This window comes from Myotis davidii, unplaced genomic scaffold (genome assembly GCF_000327345.1).
Source record: "Myotis davidii unplaced genomic scaffold, ASM32734v1 scaffold217, whole genome shotgun sequence".
Lineage (NCBI taxonomy): Eukaryota > Metazoa > Chordata > Mammalia > Chiroptera > Vespertilionidae > Myotis > Myotis davidii.
In genome coordinates, this window is record NW_006290034.1 from 8401570 (window position 1) to 8414386 (window position 12817).

The 12817-nt window shown below is 40.7% G+C and overlaps 1 protein-coding gene across 6 annotated transcripts in view; it reads right to left on the reverse strand.

Annotated features, from left to right (window-relative positions):
• CSDE1 (cold shock domain containing E1, RNA binding) overlaps window positions 1–5699 on the reverse strand; it is a 32112-nt gene extending 26413 nt beyond the window's left edge. For 4 of the 6 annotated variants that reach the window (XM_006763040.2, XM_006763039.2, XM_015563464.1 and 1 more), the window contains exon 1: window positions 5584–5699. The gene's annotated coding sequence lies outside the window, so the exon portion shown is untranslated. Of the gene's footprint in view, window positions 1–5487; window positions 5510–5583 lie in introns of those variants that run through there. The other 2 variants (XM_015563463.1, XM_015563465.1) reach the window with 2 other exon arrangements.
• Between the last annotated feature and the right edge of the window lie 7118 nt (window positions 5700–12817).

Consider the following 12817-nt stretch of genomic DNA (forward strand, 5'->3'; position numbering starts at 1 on the left):
ACACAACTCTTGGGAGATTCTAGTATCCTCCACTTCTTTGTGCATATGGCTCTTGCCACATAGAATATAACTTAGCCATCTTCAAGGTGACAAAAAAAGCCACACCTACAAACAAACAAAACAAACACCCTTTCTTGACCCTTTCATACAGGCATGGACTTATTCCCTTAATTCCCATTATGTAACTCCTACTGCCGGTATCATTCTTTTTGGTATCAAATCCATTTTGTACTTTGCTTACTTCACGTTTACGCATCTTGTTCCGCCAATTTAGTTCAAAATTCCGAGAGGCAAAAATCAAGTTGATTTATTTTTCTATTACAGCCCCCTTTAGTGCCTAATCCAGTACTTCTAAACTTAACCATGGCAGAAAATAATATAGCAAAAAAGTAGTTGATTCATAAATTTTTGTTTTGGCTAACTATATAGTCTTAATTATCCAATCAAGAAATAATCTTTTGCCAGGCCGGTGTGGCTCACTGGTTGAGTGCTCACTACCTCAGGCACAAGCCTGGGTTGCAGGCTTAGTCCCCCGTGGGGGTTGGGGGCGGGGGGGATGCAGGAGGCAGCCAATGGATATTTCTTTCTCACTGATGTTTCTTTCTCTCTATCCCTCTCCCTTCCTCTCTAAAAATCAATAAAAACATTTTTAAAAATAAAGAATTAGTCTCTTAAAAATAGACTTGGTACAATGGTTTAACTTTAATAACTTAGGTCTATTTATGAACCCAAAGACCTCAGAACTGCTATCTGATGATATCGATGAGAATTTCATCAAACTACTAACAAGGTTGGGCGTATTATGGGACGAAGTATCAAAAAAATTTATCTTAAAAAACTTGAACTGATTTAACCTAGTCTAGGGTGTTGTATTATGTTAAGAACTGCAAAGTTTGCCATTTAGTAACAGAAATCAGACACTTCCAGAATCTAAAATCTGAAGTATTACAGGGCCAGTCTTGGGCATTAATAAAGCCTATTAGGATATATTAAAGCTCAAGCAACCCCACCCAAAATCAAGAATAATTCAGAGTGGCTAAGTTTCATTTCATTAGCTAACTTCACAGTTATGACATTTCCATGATTAACTAAATAGTTTTAAATCAAATTAACATTTAATAAAACACAAGATATCCATTAGGTATTTTAATAAACTTGGCTATCCACTCATCATTAACATTATTAAACCAAACATTTAAGTCACATGAATTACAGAGCACCAATCAAAAAATTAAGGACCAATTTAAATGTGGATCCCAGTCTCCCTGATTGCTAAGTAATCAACTCCTTTTTCCTTTGCTCTGTATGGAAACATTATCACCAACTACTATGTCACATTGTTTTGGGAGTTCAAGCCAATTCCTTCACTTGAATTGATAAACCAAATAGTTAATCCCTATTTCACCTGTCTTAAATTTATCAACACCTATTTTGTTATTTACTAGCTCCCCCAGTTCCCTGCTTTATCTCAAAAGCCTAGCAGAAGCCAAGCACATAGTAGGAGCCAAGTTAATAAATTGTTTTGATATCGGTAATCCATCTAAAATATATCACATATATTTGATAATTATATCAGTTTACCATTTGACAAATTATTCTCAAAGTCTGTACAGCACTCACTTGGGGAAAATGTTAATGAAAAGCTACACCATTTTACAAAAGTCTCCCCACTGCGCCCGCCAGTGTGGCTCTGTTGATTGGAGGATCATCCTGTATACCGAAGGGTTGCAGGTTCAATTCCCAGTCAGGGCAATATACCCAGGTTATGGTGTTTGAACCATGGAAGGGTGCTTACTCGAGGCAACTGATGTTTCTTCCTCTCTAAAATCAATTAAAAAATAAAACCATATCCTCGGGTGAAGATTAAGGAGAGAGAGAAAAACAAAAGCCTCCCCACCATCTAACCTACTTTTTTTCGGAGTACCTTCTTCCTTTGAGAAGAGCGAAGGCCCACAGAGGCAGCATGGGAATGAAAAGACTATTGTTGATTTACATGAATAATATTCTTGCCTTTAACTTTCCAGTTCATATTTCTTGGTGCATTAACGCAAGTTAAAATATAACGCATAAAAAATATATGTATAACGCATTTTGCTTTTATCTGTACAAACTGAAGTGCTTAACAGGTTTTAATTCACTTTTACTTTAGTATCTATGGAAAGTAATTAACCAAGCTCAAACAATTTATGTCATCAACATATTGAATGGAAATGAAATAAGTCAAATTGTTCCAACTATCTTTCTGTGCATGCTTAGTAATAATTATGCTGGGTTGTTTGTTACCTTATCAGCTACTAAGTTTTTGGAAATTAAATATACATCTATCACTTAACTGCTTCTACATACGATAATACTTGAAATGGGACAAATGCCAGTGTGGGAAGAAGCTGAAGAAATGCCTCAGACACATAATCAGGTAACAGTGTAGATCGGCACTGTCCAACAGAAATATAGTGCAAGCCATATATGTAATTTAAAATTTTCTAGCAATCATATCAAAGTTGAAATAGGCAAAAAGTAGTCAGGTAAAATTACGTCTTAAGCAAATATATCCAAAATGTTATTTTCCACTTGTAATCAAACTATATGAGTTTTACATTCCTTGAAATCTAATGTTTTGCTTTGTTTTTTTACAATTACAGCACATTTCAATTCAGAACTGTGCACAGTTCATGTGCACAATAGCCAGACATGGCAAGTAGCCACCACATTGGTCAGAGCAGGTGTAGACTGACCCGGGGGAAAGGCATTAGCATGCCCAATAAAGCAACAGTAAAAAGTAAGGCCCTTGGGCAAAGACTTTCATTTTTTTAAAAATAATCATTGATGGGCTGCCTCCTGCACTTCCCCTACTGGGGATCGAGCCTGCAACCCAGGCATGTGCCCTGACGGGAATCGAAACCGGGACCCTACAGTCCCGCAGGCCGATGCGAAACCGGTTAGGGCTGGAAAACATTTTAATATCAAGACAAAGGGATTATTTAAAATCCTGATTTGGCAGAAAGGATTTAAAAACAAGAAATGATGGGATTAAAAAATACAAGTCATTCCTGCCACAGCATCTTCACCATTTAAGACATTCTAGGGATTAAGTCTTTAAAAAGTTATATGCCTGGTGGGTGTTGTTCAGTGGTTGTGCATTTACCCATAAACCATCTGGTCACAAGTTTGATTGGGTCAGGGCACACACCAGAGTTGCGGGCTTGATCCCCAATGGGGCGTGCAGAAGGCAGCAGATCAATGATCCTCTCTCATCACTGATGTTTCTAATTCTCTCTCCCTCTCTGAAATCAATAAAAACATATTTTAAAAAAACTTCGTTAAAAACAACTATAAATCTCCTAGCTGCAATCCTTCGTTATGAAAGAAATCCTACAATTTTTACAGCACCGCGTAAGACAATTTGGGTTAAGGTCTCAAAGTAATTTCCCTGATCTTGAAAAGGCAAAGCTAAGAAGGCACATCAATTCTTCATGTTTCTTTAACAAGTCAAGATTTTAATTCTGGGGGGGGTAATACAGTTCTAAAATTCAACTCCTTAAAAATGGATACAAACAGCATTTCTATGTTTCAACTACCTGGTCAAAAGTATCCTTCTCACAATAAACTTAATGCCACTGAACTGTATACTTAAAAACAAAAAAGATTAAAATGGTTACTGTATGTACATTTTGTCATAATTTAAAAAAACTGTTTTTGTTTTGTTTTTAATGTTGCCCTGCAGAGTGTCTTTAGGTAGAGGGACAAAAAAACAGGACTAGAATAAAGCATGTCAGTTTTCACACTCATTCTCTATTTGCTAGGAATTCACCAGAATTTTCAACCTCTCTAAAGGTCATAGTTAAGTCAGAACTTATTTACAAAAAAAGGAGCCTATCTTCTGTGCTTCAAATACTTTACTTTTCAACTCAGCTGCTATAAATACTCATCTCGATGGTAAACATCCAGAGCAGCTGCAAAATCATTCAAACCACTACCATCTTTTATTTCGGGCCTAGGGCTAAAAGGAAACAAAAAGAAACAAGATCGAGTATTTATCTAGGTTTAATGACTGAGGCGTATGCCTTTTCGAGTATATAAATCCCCTCTTTACCTACACCAAGAATACCCATTACTGGTTAGTATCAAAAGGACACCAAGTTATACTGCCCCTCAAGGTAGCATCGAGAATGCCTGCGTTCTAGAAACCCCCAATGAAAATTCCTCAGCCTGTGATCTAGAATAACTTCTATTAGGTGAACTATAATTTGGTACCCACATTTTATAGACCAGTAGCTCCGGAAGAGTTGCCAGTTCACAGCGTCTTGATAAAAAGCTACGTCTCTCAAAGGAAATAGATTTAACTACCGGTGTCTTTGAGCGTCCTCCCTCCCGCTTCACCCTGTCCCCCAGCAGTCTAACGAGGACCAATCTTTCCCGCATTTGAGGTGCGAAAAAGGAAATTGTCTAGCACACTTCAGATTTTTGTGTTTGCAGATTGGGAGGCTGCTTTAGAGAGCGTTCCCTGCCTCACTTGCGAGCCAATCAAGAGAGGAACCATCTGGATGTTTGCAAAGGAAACCCTTAAAGCCAACGAACCGTGTCACTAAAAAATCGTACCGAAAAAACATCGGACGGTGAAAACCGAGGAAGTCTCTCCGACCAGGGCTCTAAAAAACCAACTCCACATAGAATGACGAAGCCAAGCCGTCCGTTGCACAATGTGGGGCTGTCTCTTGCACCATTAAGAACTAGAGAAGGTGGTAAGGAGGATGGTTCCACGGAGCTCTCAGAGCACGCCCTAACTTCAGGGTAGAGGATGAGCCACATGCCTAAGATTAGGCTCTGCCTTTCTCCAACAGTGGAAGGGGAGGCGAAGAAAGGAAGGTTGGGTATAGAGACAGCAGAGGCAGATGGAGGTGATCGGAGGCAGGGGTGATAATTAGGCCGTGCTACAATGCCAGATGTGGCCGGGGAAAGGTGTCTCAGTCTAGGCATTTCGATGCAGCAAGGCATCAGCCCGTACACAAAGGAGGCGCCAGTGCCGCACTGCGCTCTGGTACTCGTAGTCAGATCCCCAAACCGATGACAGCCGGTGAAACTATCGGGTCCGGGGCCAGAGCAGGCCCTTCTCAGCCTCCGGCTCTTCCAGCCTTACACAAAGGACCGCGCCACCACCCCTCCGCCCCGCCCGCCGGGACTTGTAGTTCCCGTTCTCTCGCCAAGCCGCAGAGGAGAAAGCGGCCAGACTACAACTCCCAGCAGCCTCCGCGGCCGAGCCCCGCACCCCTGCCTCCATCTTGGCTGCGGTCGGAGCCTCCATTTTCGCTCCCTCCCCCCCTTAAGTCACCACCACCGCCACCACGCGTGGACGCCTGGTCTCGACTCTTCGTTTCGGCTCTGCGGCCTGACGTGAGGCCTCTACAGTCGAACAGGGGCCGGGTGGGAAAGCCCGAGGCGGAGACTCAGGGTGAGATTTTCCCTACCCGGAGCTCTAGGAGTGCCCACCTTGACTCAGAAGTCTCTCCCGTTAGTCTTGGTCTTTTCATTCGCCCTTAGGCTGGCTCCTTCCTACCCACAATTGGACCCTAGGGTCGTACTCACCCCAACAGCTCAGCGCCCCCTCTCCAGCGCCGCCATAAGCAGCACGGCCCGGTACGTAGGAATAAATCTCGCTTCTCTCGCGAGAGTTGCGGGCTCCGAGCGCGTGCACAGGAAGGGGAGGGTAGCGCCTGCCTCATAGGCTTGCGCACGAGGGCCGAGTGACGCCCACGGGTGCGCTGCGCTTAACCACAACCAACATGGTGGTTACGTTCCACTACATTCCCTCCCCCACAGCCTGCGGGAAGCAATCTCTGCGTTTACTGACTCCGCGGGGACCCTGGGGGCGGGGGCGCGGGTGACTTGGGCGCTCTGATCTTTGTTGACCCGAATGTGCCTTCAGCACCTAGACCTGGGTAAATGGAGAAGGCGAACAACTTGGAGGGCAGATCCGGGACTGTCATATGAAGGATTTCTCTTTTCCCAGCAATGATCCAAAAGCTCCCCAACCCCCAATTTCTTCTTACAGTGTAAGCCTTCTCTCTCGTCTGTTACATTAGACTGGAATTTTCATTAGTAGAGAGTCAGGTAATTTGGAAGTCTTAAGTGAGACCTTGGCCTCCCAGAAACTACCTTGCTAGCAACAGACGGACAAGAGTGGGTAAGGAAGCCTAATCATTAAAAGAAAAAAAAAAGATCCTTTAGCTGACCTTTTTGTTACCAGAGGATATTGGTAGTGTATCAGGTCATCAGAGAGGCTGAATCAGAGCAAACCATCTTGAGTTCTAAGAGGAGGCAGTACCCTACTTCTGATGTTTAAAGATTTTTCTCTCCAACTCGGTTGCTATTCCAATCCGATACCACCTCCAAGGTGCCTTTGTTCTCTTTTATGCCTTCCCACGCTTTCCTGGGCGCAGATATTTGCCTCACTTTCAGCGCTTTCATAGCTCACTCTATTGTGATTATTAGTCTATTATAGCTAATGATACTTTAGGACAGGGCTTGTGACCTTCATCTTTGCAGTCCTGGTTCCTGACAGTGCCTGGCGTAGATAGCTCTCAAAAGCTTGTTGAATGAGTATCACTGAACAACAGTGTAAGGAGTAGTTATAAATGGAAATGATTGTTGAATGAGTATCACTGAACAACAGTGTAAGGAGTGGTTAGAAATGGAAGTGTTCTGTTGGGGAAGTACAGAATGTAAACATACCAAACCAGCTGTTTCAGTTTCCTTTGACCATTTCTTAAAATGACAGCTCTCTCTCCCAGCAATAGATCTAGTCTGGATATTGTAATCTAATGTTACAGAGAAACTGCCCTGGGCTCTTGCTTTAGAAACAAGGTCATGTGGAGCTGGGCTAAAAGTAGAATTAGGTCTAAGAGCACACATTCTCAAATATCACAGTAATGGTAAATGTAAAAAGTAATAATCTTACTAAATTCTATAAATACCATTCCTATTAATAAGAAAGAATAAAGTCTGGATTTCTACCATTACACAAGCTCCTAAAGACCTTCTTAAATCATATAACCATTACATCTCCTCATTCTGAATGTCTCAATTTCCTTTAAATTCCTCTTTGACCCATAATTTGTATCAATGTACATTTAACAAAATGCAAATATATTTAAATCCAGAAGCATACATTTTAGCTTCCAGAGCATTAAAGAAAGTAAAAGATGGAGTGATTTGACCTAAATAACTAGTTTAAATGATTTCTTTCTACAGGTACTACACATAATTAGTGGTAGGTTTCATTTTTATTTTATTACATTATTTTTAGGAACTTGTGAAGTTTTTATTAAATCCACACAAGTGAAAACCATATTGTGAGGAGCTGGGGAATGGGGCTAACAAGGACTGGGAGCCAGGCCACCAGAGGGGAAGGGCGGGCGGGGGCGGGGGGATTAGGACAGACCCAGCTGAGCTTCAGGGGCCATCACCAGGGCCACTGCACAGCTCTTGGGCACTCAGGTCACCAGACAAGTTTACTGGTGAGGGTTCACCAGCATAGCAGAGAACGTGGTGTCACCAAAAGCCCAAACTCTTTTGCCATGTCTTACAAGGCCCTAAATGACCTAGACCTCATTAAGTCTCTAAGCCCTGCCTCACTGTGATTCAATTCCACTGCCATTTAGGTTCCTTGAACATTGCAAGTTTGTTCCTACTTCAGAAATCTTGCATTTACTGTTGCCTCTGCCTGGAATGCTCTTTCCCCAAATCATCACATATTTGGCCCTTTCTCAGAATTTGGGTTTCAGTTCACCTGTTAAGGCCTCACAAAGGTCTTTTCTAAAATAAAAATACCTATTATTATTACCACCATTTCTTAAAAATACTAGTTTGTTTTATTGTCTTCATAACATATCACCATCCAAAATTAATACATTTATGAGTTTAATTATTACCCTTCTGAACATTAGTATAAGTCTCAGTTACATTTGGTTCATTATAGCCCATACACCTAGGTCAGTTCCTTACATAATAATAGTACTTAATAAATATTCGTTGAATGAATTGCATTTACTTAAAGCTAAGAGAGTATTGATTATACAGTATATTATTTATAAATTATTTATGCACCATAAGAATAAAATGTTGCCATTTTACTGACATTTTTATTACTTAGAATTTTTATATTAAGAACTCTTTTAAATTTATTTAGACCTAGATTTAAGTGTCACTCTCATGTGTATATAAAGAAAAAAATAAGTACTATTAATGATGTTTATTATCAAAGTAAGTACATCCAAACCTGCAGAGAATGTTTATAAAAATTCGAGTCAAACAGGATTCATTTGGAAGATCTCAACAGACTGAGAATAAGTGCAGTTTCTTTCATGTACTTGAAATGAGGGAGGGAACGTAAAAATTACCTGAAGGTGGAGAAAGAAAGGCGGAGATTGGATTACTAGATTGTTAATATTATGTACTCTCAGCCCTAGCCGGTGTGGCTTAGTTGGTTAAGCATTGCCCTGTGCACGGAAAGGGTGCAGGTTTGATTCCTGGCCAGGGCACATAATCAGGTTGTGGGTTTTTTTTTCTCTCTCTCTCTCCATTCATGCTTAAACTACATACTCTTTACTTAGGATAATCTCCTTCAGTTACTTCCTTGTAGCTTGATAGAACAATAGAGTAACCTTGGAATGGAGATGAGAAACACCCTAAGCTTTGGAATAGAATGGATAGGATTAAAATCAACTGGTATAAATACAGATGTGACAGGATAATAAACACAGAACCTGGCTAGAGAACCTCCCTATGCTGATCAACTGAACGCTGCCTCTGTGTCATTCCTTCTTCGCCAACTCCGTCCACACCTTAGGGTACCCCTGGACCTGCTGGGGATCGACCCCAACACATTCATCTAACATCAATAAAAATACTTTTTAAAAAAGATTATGTGGCCCTAGCCGGTCTTGCTCAGTGGATAGAGCATCGACCCGCGGACTGAAGGGTCCTGAGTTCGATTCCGGTCAGGGGCACATGGCCGGGTTGCAGGCTCGATTCCCAGTAGAGGGTGTGAAGAGGCAGCCAATCAATGATTCTCTCATCATTGATGTTTTTCTCTCTCTCTGAAATCAATATATATATATATAAAAAAGATTATGTGCTTTCTTGGGGATGGCTATGCTTTAGAAGAAGGAATCTGAAAGGGGGTATTCGAATAGTGTGTTAACCTAGATGCACAGAAATAATGGACAAGGCTTGCTTAAGGCAAAAATAAGCCTTTTACTAAAGAAAGTTCTGTGTCTAAGGCATGACTACCTACCATGAGTATGAAATTAGAAATTTATGATCAGATTACCCTGAGGTTCCTTTCCATAGAAACCATTTTACCTTAATCAGTTGGGTAGTGGTGTCTGCCAGGATTTATCATAGTAAAGTTACTATTTTCTCCTTTATAATTACTAAATTTTGGGGGGGGGGGGGGATATGTTGGGACCATGTTTCAAAATTTCCATCTACCCAGACCTTAGAATGTGACCTTGTTAGGAAAAAGGGTCTTTTGCAGACATAATCAAGTTAAAATGAAGTCATGTTTGATTAAGGAAAACCCTAATCCAATGACTAGAGTCCTTAGAAAAGGGACATTTAGACAGAGACCTGCAGGGGGAACACCATGTGAAGACTGAGGCAGAGACTGTAGTGATGCATCTACAAGTCAAGGAACGCCAAGAATTGCCAGAAGCTAAGAGGGGCCTGGAATACATTCTCCCTTAGAGGAAGGAACCATTCTTGCCAACACACCTTGATTTCAGATTTCTAGCCTCCAGAACTGTGGAGAATACATTTCTGTTGTTTTAAGCCATCCAGTTTGTGGTAATTTTAAAAAATACATATTTTTTATTTCAGAGAGGAAGAGATAGAAACATCAATGAAAGAGAATCATTGATTGGCTGCCTCCTGCACGGGGTCTACTGGGGATTGAGCCCACAACCTTGGTATGTGCCCTTGAGTGGAATCAAACCCGGGACCCTTCAGTCTGCAGGCTAAAGCTCTATCCACTGAGCCAAACTGGCTAGGGACCATTTGTGGTAATTTGTTATTGCAAATCTAGGAAATTAATACAGACTAAGCAAATATCCTTTTCTGCTTAAACTTTAGTCCACTAATTTTAGCATATATTGGTGAGCATCATTTGGCTCACAGATGTGCACATTATTTTCCACACAGAATTATTCTTGGCCCACAAATACTTGTAATGTAGCATTTCCTAAGAGTGCTTCATTGTTGTTTTTAGGATTTTATTCCAAACTGCTAAGAGCCACTGTGGTAGATAGAATTCTAAGATGGCCACCAAGATTCCCACCACCTGGTGTACAGGCTTCTTTTAAGAAAATAGATATTTTTATTGGTTTCAGAGAGGGAATGATAGAAACATCAAAGATGACAGAGAATCATTGATTAGCTGCCTCCTGCATGCCCTCACACCCAGGGGACTCAACCCTGACCTCCTGGTTCATTAAGTCCCTGCTCAACCCTTGAGACACACCTGACTATACATGCTTCTTAAGCCTGGGCTGGACCTGTGGGTATTAAAGGATATCACTCCTTTATGGCAAAAGGCGTTACTGCAAATGTATTTAAGGTGGGTGGGAAGACATCAACCAAAGAACTTGTATGCAAATATGCATAACCCAAGGACACAGGCGAAAGTGTGGTGAAGGCCTGGGGCGAGGGGCAGGAGGCGGGGCCAGGCTAGAAGGGGCCAATGGGGAATGAAAGGCGACAAATGTAATACCTTCAACAGGAAGTATTTTTTAAAAAAGATATCTAATCAGATTAATCAGAGGGAGATTATTGTGCTTGGGCCTCACCTAGTCTGGTGAGCTCTTAAAAGGGAATCTGGAGGTGGGAGATAAGGGAAGTCAGAGAGATGACCTCCTATTGGCCTTGAAGGCCTATATAAGTTCTATCCTATAAGGAAATGAATTTTGTCAACCACCTGAGATTTCAGAGGGTCCAGAGCCTTGTAGACTACATTGTGCTAATTACACAATATTTATGAAAACCTTGTCTACTTAACAGGTTGCTATGCATGTGAAAAATAAACCTTTGCATTTCCTAATAATTAGACACATTACTGAGTAAAATTAGCTGACATTATCTAAATTAGTTTTTTGGTTTTCTTTAGAAAAGATAAGTTTGTACTTAGGCTTTGCAAACCAGTCAAATCCCTCCCTCCACTGCAAAAGAAACATTAATAGTCACTCAAATCAAAGTGAAAAAACATTCTTTCACTTTGTTAAGTACAGATTATCTTCAAAGCATTAACACCAGCCAGAATTTTATCATGTGAAGTAATGAGAGCTCTTTAGACTCATACTTCAAGCTTTTGATTTGCCAGGGAGAAAAGTTAACATGTGGATGTATCCTGATATCTGAGATGTAAAGAACTGTAAAATAACTTAAAAGCACATAAGACAAATAAAGGGACACCATGTTATACCTTAATGGACCATTTGATTACCGTGTTCACTGAAAACTGACCGTGGCAGCTGACAAATAGTATAGGGTACCTACCTCTTGAATTGGAATTGTAGGACATACGGTGGCACTTAGGGCATATACTTCAAGGCAAATGGCTAGGTTAAAAGATTAGTTACTCTTGGGAAGTGGGATAAAAATGCCTACACTTGGGGCAGAACACTTCAAATTCTATGCAGGACTTTGAATAGAACCTTGATGAATTCTAAAAGAATATATACCTATTCATCAAAGCCTACTGTTGCAGGCAAAGTCCATTAGCATTACTGGGATCAGATGCTTTTAGGATATCTTAGATTTTGTTTTAACAGGATTTCATTTTTATGGCAGTACAAAAGAAATTTTACATCACACAAAACATTAACATAAAACATTTTTTAATACTGTGCCTTTCCGATGCACTATGATGCTTAATGTTATTAGAAAATATTGACAGGTTTAGCATTTGTTTCAGTTATTTGGGGATAAACCTAAATTGATAGTATAACATGAAGTAATGTGAGTAAACTGAGATGGGGGAATGAATTGATGAATGAGACTAGTTGACTATTCAGCCTTTGAATCTCAACATTGCTTGGTTGTCTGAAAGACATGTGAATGTAATAACTCGTTTGGTGGTGAAACTGTTTCCTTGTGGAAATGGATCTAAAAAGAAGTCAACTATTGGTACTAATAATGAAAGATATCCAAGTAAGTGATGGTTCTTAAAAGATAAGTTATATATAAACAGTAGAATGTAGTACCTAAGAACTATGATGTGAATAAACCTATTATATGCTCTTCACACTAGGTCAGTGGTCGGCAAGCTGCGGCTCGCGAGCCACATGTGGCTCTTTGGCCCCTTGAGTGTGGTTCTTCCACAAGATACCAGCTCATCCACAAAATACCAACTTCTGCACATGGGCCACGAAGTTTCCATCGCACTGTACGTGCGCGCCCACACGTGGTATTTTGTGGCAGAGCCACACTCAAGGGGCCAAAGAGCGCATGTGGCTCCCGAGCCACGGTTTGCCGACCAGGGCACCAGGTAAACTACCGTAGGAGGGAAAAAAGGAAAAATTGATTACTAATATCTAATGGAATAACTGAAAGCTACTTTTAGCATTTGAGCTAAGTGTGCATATGTGTGTCCACATACACAGGACAAATTTCTCAGCATTCTTTGAACACACAATGAGATATATTACTACTGAAAAAAAAGTTGACTTATTTTCAAGTATGTTTCCTGGAGACTAGCAGTAGGTTCTCTCAAATTAAGAGTGAAGACACAAGGCCATGAAGTGCCAACTCTTAGCACCAGAGAGAC